The sequence below is a fragment of the Mastomys coucha genome, chromosome X (genome assembly GCF_008632895.1).
Source record: "Mastomys coucha isolate ucsf_1 chromosome X, UCSF_Mcou_1, whole genome shotgun sequence".
In the NCBI taxonomy this organism is placed as follows: Eukaryota; Metazoa; Chordata; class Mammalia; order Rodentia; family Muridae; genus Mastomys; species Mastomys coucha.
This window is the reverse complement of record NC_045030.1, coordinates 45,385,507-45,391,596: the sequence shown is the minus strand read 5'-3', so window position 1 is coordinate 45,391,596 and position 6,090 is coordinate 45,385,507. Positions and strand designations below refer to the sequence as shown.

General features: G+C 37.5%; 1 long non-coding RNA gene across 1 annotated transcript in view; it reads right to left on the bottom strand.

Annotated features, from left to right (window-relative positions):
* The window catches only part of LOC116092214, a 9,182-nt gene extending 5,173 nt beyond the window's left edge, over positions 1 to 4,009 (bottom strand). The window contains exons 1-2 of the long non-coding RNA XR_004119167.1: positions 3,934 to 4,009; positions 3,627 to 3,748 (exon numbers count right to left, since the gene is read on the bottom strand). This is a non-coding gene — a long non-coding RNA (uncharacterized LOC116092214). The remainder of the gene's footprint in view (positions 1 to 3,626; positions 3,749 to 3,933) is intronic.
* Between the last annotated feature and the right edge of the window lie 2,081 nt (positions 4,010 to 6,090).

Here is a 6,090-nt window from a genome sequence, read left to right as displayed (position 1 = left end):
GCCTAGGGAGCCCTCCCTACTCTCTTGAATACCATCAATAAAGTTCACTGCACCCACAAAAAAAAAGAGAATTCTGCAAGTCTCAAGGCACTTCCACTTACTCTTCTGTTGCGGGAAATATTAAAAAGAAAACCACCCACAAACTCTCGGCCCGCCGGTTCCAGCAAGCCAGATCACTATGTCCCGGTGGGCTCCTGCTATTTCCTCCCAGGTAGCAAGATCATCTTGCTTACATGCAATGCTCTACACACAATCATTCATCTTGCGCCTAGTTACCTGGTAAAAACATGACTCTTAAGGCTTAGTTATCCAATCAGTTTTATATGTCAGTAAGATCACAATTTACCAGATGTCAATACAATAATCTCAGAGCCAAATGATAAAGACAATGTTTTAACCCAATTATTCTAACCTTGTAATACCCTTAGCTACTTATGGCTGTTTAAAATCACACGGCGTCTGGATGGTCCTATTCCCCTGCCTCCATGATGATTTTTCTCTGCTTCTCCTGCTTTTTGACCTTTCTCATTCCTAACATCTAGCTCCACCTCTCTATTCCTGTCCAATTACAGGCCTGCCCTAATGTGACTGGACAGAGAAAATGCTGCAACATTTCACCCTTTCTGTTTAATTTAATAAAACAAACAAACAAACAAAAAACTTTCTCTCTCAAAATATCAATTGAACACCACTATTACATATATTGTGAATTATCTGGTATAATATAGATCTAACACCCAGTCCAACATTTTTGTCAATAAAATTGAACATTATCTTCTATCCTAACTTAAAAGACAAAACCTTTGCACCTGGCTATGTCTTGGCTTTAGATTGGATGCCATCTGAAAACCATCCTCTCAAAAGTAAAAAGCCTGGTATGGCTACGGGACTATGTAGTTTTTCAACCCCATCAGAAATCTAAGAACAACTGATAATAATTAAGAATATATAAAAAGCCTAACACAGCTTCCAAAAATTTAGCCAATTGATAGAGCCTACTGAACACCTGGACAGTCCTTTACTTCAAAACATTGGAACATCGGTCTTCAGCCTTCTGGCCCATGAATATCTGACAGAAAAGAGAAACAGGAATATTAGGGACTTGCCTACTCTGTCTCTGCAGATTTAAGCTGTCCCAAGCCTATATGTGTGTCCTTTCTTTGGACAGTGTTGTCTGTAGATGAAGAGGCAATTCTTGCCTGGTGGCTGTTTCACCACAGCTGGAGCAACTCCAATGATGCTCAATTACGTCTTTGAATCTAAGACAGGGAAAGCTGTCAGGAACAGACTAGTCTCAACAAGTGAATAAATAATAATAAAGGTCACATTCTGTGGATTTCTGATGTTTTTGAAAACCAACTATCTATGTAAATAATCTGAACTGTTGTCTCTTAACTACTCTCAGCTATTTTCAGTTAAAAATCTTGAAAACAACTAACAATAAACTCAGAGTCATGAATTTGTTATTTGGCCCTAAACTCACAAGCTTAAACATCTCAGATCTTTTTATAATAATAGCAAAGAAGGACTGGGTCCAAGCCCTGTACTTTTAATTATTTAGTATCAATAGAAGTTTATATCAATCATAACCTTGATTTTGTATCAAAATAAATTCCTGTACCAAATAAGAACTTACGACTTTAACTTAGTAACAATTATAAAGTTTTCTATCAAATGAGATTATGGCTATACAATCAATTCTGGATATTTCCTCCCTGTTCCAAATATGACCATTTCTACATTCCCTAGAAAGACAGCCTATTAATAACCCTCTCCAGCCCCAAAGCCCAGGGAACTGGGTCGGGTCGACGACTCTCCATAACTTCTTCAAGCTAAACATAGGCATTGAGATACATGAAGAGGGGGTTGGAAAGGGTAGGGAAAACAGGATTTATTAGTCTCTGATGTCTGTGTCTTGACTGGATCTGGCTGAATTCCAGGACATCAGGAGTTCAAGCAGGCCAGTTCAGTATGTCTGATGAGGAAATTCACCAAGGCTGTATATTCTGTAATATATAAATCTCAAAACAAAATTTTAGTATCATCAAGGTATTCTTTTTGTTTAATTCTCTGGAATCTAGTCCTCTGGAGGTCTCCCTTCATCATATCTGATCCATATAACTCTGGAAGGTGTCAATGCCTTAATCACTTTTATGGTACAACACATTTCTGGGGTTCTAGTAATCATCTCCATATTTTGGAGAGTAGAATGATAGAAAAAAATAAATTTATGAACCTCTGTCTTAAAAAGAAAATTCTGAAAGTCTCAAGGCACTTCCACTTAATCATCAATGTTGGAAAACATCATAGTCTACCTTCTAATGGCAGGAATGTAGGAAAATGGCCTTTTGATATGAACTCAAGTTTCTATTAACTTCAATAAAAGAGGACAATATCTAATGGGTAGCTAACTAGTAATATGTAAAATGTCTTCATTGGGGACAAGTGATACATTAAACGAAATTTTCCTCAAGCAGAGGTCAAGTAGTTGTTTTGGCTGTAACCTTGACATATCAGTAATTTTCTTAGTTTATTGTTTTGTTGATATTAACTATTAGTTTTAATATTTTCTATGATATAGAAAAATCAACCCCTGAAAATTTGAGGTTGGTGTGTCTAGCTGTCCTCAGAAGACCTGTAGGGACATTCTACAGGCCTGTCCTCCTTCATTAACCACCTTGGAGCCTCACCTATGTTTGCATCTGTCAGCCAAGATACACAGGAGTCTAGCATAACTGTCCTCAGAGATTTTCCACACAACAGCTAACTGAAACAAATTCAGAGACACACAGCCCAACATATGATGGAGCTTGGGGACTCTTATGGAAGAGTTTGGGGAATCAATGAGGGTCCCAAAGTAGATACGAACTCCATGGGAAGACCAAAAGTGTCAGCTAACCTGGACCCTTGGGGCTCTCAGAGACTGAGCCACCAACCAAAGAACATACACAGGCTGGAACTAGCCCCGTCCCTCCATGTTTAGCAGACATGCAGCTTGATCTTCATGTGGGTCCAACAACTGCAGCAGGGCTAACCCTAAAGCTTTTGCCTATCTGTGGATCCTATTCTCCTAACTGGGTCACCTTGTCTTCAGTGGGATACAATGTACCTAACCCTGCAGAGTGTTGGAGTGCCAGGGTGGCCAGGGTCGGGGAATACCCAAGGGCGACCTTTGCTCTCTCAGAGAAGAATTGAAGAGGAATAGGGAAGAACTGTGTAAGGGTGGAACCAGAAGGGAGCACAGTGATTGATAGGGGTATAAAGTGAATTAATTAACTAATTAATTAATGGGAAAAATAAAACCAGTGTGCTTATAAAAAGCTGACTGATTCATTTGTGTTCTCTTTTGTTCTATTCTGTCTCCAGTAAGATACAGATGCACTTAAAGATATGCAGATGTTACATCTTCTAATACCACTCTAAATCTTTAACAAAGTAGGCTACCTATTTGTCCACCAATGATTATAGCATCCATAGATAATATACTTTATTTTCAAAAATGGATTCTGTTTGACTTTGGCATGCACCAATTATTATGGTAAAGAATATTTTTTAAGTAAGAGAAGTGATTATCCCACCTAGAATAAAGAGATATGGAAAAGAAATAGTGAGTATATAACACTGACTGCATTTTGGCTCAGATGCCTTCTGCTTCTTTGCATGTTTTCCCTCTTCTCTGCTCTCCTCTCTTTTCTCCCTCAGCTATTTTCTCCAGGCTTCTGCAGGGCTTGGCCTTTTCTATTTATCGCTAAAAGAAACAGGAACAATTGAGTAAGATACATGACATATTTGGAAAGGTAGTAAATATTTAATACATGATATGGTAAATAATGTATATAATTTAGCAAGAAACAATGTAAATATTTCATGGTCTGCAGTGCAGCTGTTAGGTTGGAATTAAATCTGTGAGCCTAGAGAAAAGCTGTACTTCACCTTTTTTTATCTGGTAAGAATACTTGCTGCTCTAACTTTTAAAGTCCACAGCTCAAGAGGAATTGTTGGCACTAAAAGAAAATGGAAAAATAAATGGCTCAAAAACATTACAATTACTTAGAAAATATCCTCAAAGCAGTTTCACTCATTGTATAATTCTATATTAATTAAGCTATTCAGAATCCTTTCTATCTCGTGTGTATCCATTCTCTTTATGTGGTCAATTTCTTCAGTTTCTTATTTATCCTTCCGGAATTTATTTTTGCCAACTATAACAGACAGTTCTGTATTTTGTTATCTTCTCATTTCCATTGTATAAACTAACACATTGCTGATATTCTTTATACTTAACATTTTCATTTAAGAGGAAGCAAAATGACTTAGCTTGGAGTAATGCCTGCCATCAAGTCTTATGAAGAATTTTAATGTCTGTAATCCACCGAGTAGAATGAGAGAACTGACCCTGACAAGATAATCTCTGCCCTTCATATACATGCTGTGTTATGGGGAAGCCCACTCTCCTAACATATACATAATCATATTAGTTCAGATTTTATTCCTGTGAAAGAGACACCATGACCAAGGCAACTCTTGTAAAGAAAAACATTTAATTGGGGCTGGCTTACAGTTTCCAAGTTTTAGTCCTTTATTGTCATGGTGTGAAGCATGGCAGGGTGAAGGAAGACATGGTGCTGGAGGAGGAGCTAAGAATTCTACACCTGGATCTACGGGAAGCATGCAGAGAATTGGATTGTGCTTTTGAGACCTCAAAGTCAACCCCCTAGTAACATACTTCCTTCAACAAAGCCAAACAAGTCCAACAAGGACATACCTCCTAATAGCATTACCCAGTTTGGGCCAAGTATTCAAACACATGAGTCTGTGGTGGCTATTCTTATTCAGCTCTCACATTCACAATATAAACTGATGTTAAAAAAAAATTACTTAACAATATACTTCTGAAGCCACCCAAGTAGCTTCATATAATTTATTTTTCATCGTTCCTTAATAACCTATCAGAAGTAGTGTACCATTTTTTAGGAGCCATTCAAGATACTTAGAATACTATGTATTTACCAAGGAAAAAAGCTACAGAATGCAAATCTTTTATGTGTTGCTGAACATGTATTTTTAGAATGAAATTTAGAAATGATTGTGGACTTCCCAGTCCAAATTGATATATCCATAATACAATCCATGTCCTAAGTCTTAGGGAATATCACAGAAAAAATGATGGAAAACCTGTATGATTCAAAGTACCAGGATGCCATCCAGGATGTAGTGTTTTCCATACAAAACAAGAAGTTGCACCCTTGAACTGTCACCAATGGGGTCACTTAAACCAGACCTGCATAGTGACAACAACAGTTCTTATACCAATGTGAAAGGGACAAATCTCAAAAGGATATGACCCAAAATAAAGGCTACAGGCAATAAAATAATGGCTGGTAAGAGAAGGAGAATCACTCTTCCTCATAGCAAGTGGCTATCCCTAATCACAGACACACACATACATACATATATGAACAACACTATTTGGACTCAGCAATTTGCATTTACATGTACATTTGTATGTATGCAATGAAAATACAGATGAAAAAGTCATAAAGTTGAGAGAAGGACAGGAAAAGGGAAGGTGTTGGTGGTGGAAAAGTTGTGCAATTACAAGGATGCAAAGACAATGTTCATTTAAGAACTTCTAAAGAGTTAAATTTACATTTAAAAGCTTAACATGATACAGAGATTAACTATGACATCCTTTTGAATTCATCTGTTCCTCCAGATAATGGTTTGTATTGTTAGTAGCTCTCTCTGTTTAATCCAAGAAAAAGAATTAATATTCAACTTACCAGTTTTAATTTTTTCCTAGTAAGTGATAATTTCTATGACTAAGCTAAAACTTGAAATCTTATTATTTTGATTAATGAATTTGTTTATTTACTTTGTATCTCAATCACAGTCTTCCTCTTCTCCTCCTATTCCCATCCTACACCCTCTTCCATCCCCCTGACCCTTAAAGAGATACCCCCTCCCTCCAGGGAACCAACCTGCCTAGCACATCAAGTCTTATCAGGACTAAGTAATCCTCTCCCACTGAGGCCAGACAGGGAAGCTGAGCTATGGGAACAGAATCCAAAGGCAGGCAACAGCATCTCA